Here is a 236-nt window from a genome sequence, read left to right on the forward strand (position 1 = left end):
AACCAACTGCCGAACCAGCTGAAGATGATAAAAGGCCGATTTAGCAGTGGCCGCTACCTGGGCCTGCATTGTCAGGGGAGGCATCCAGGAGCACCCCAGACTCCTAACCTCCGACGCTGGCACGAGTGGTGCCCCATCGAAGGCCGGGAGTGGGCACCCCAACCCTGAACCACCACAGCTCAGGCACAGGACCTCCGTCTTTGCCAGATTTAGCTTTAACCAACTCAGCCAAAGCC

Source organism: Gekko japonicus, unplaced genomic scaffold (genome assembly GCF_001447785.1).
Source record: "Gekko japonicus isolate JY-2015 unplaced genomic scaffold, Gekko_japonicus_V1.1 scaffold453, whole genome shotgun sequence".
NCBI classification, from domain to species: Eukaryota; Metazoa; Chordata; class Lepidosauria; order Squamata; family Gekkonidae; genus Gekko; species Gekko japonicus.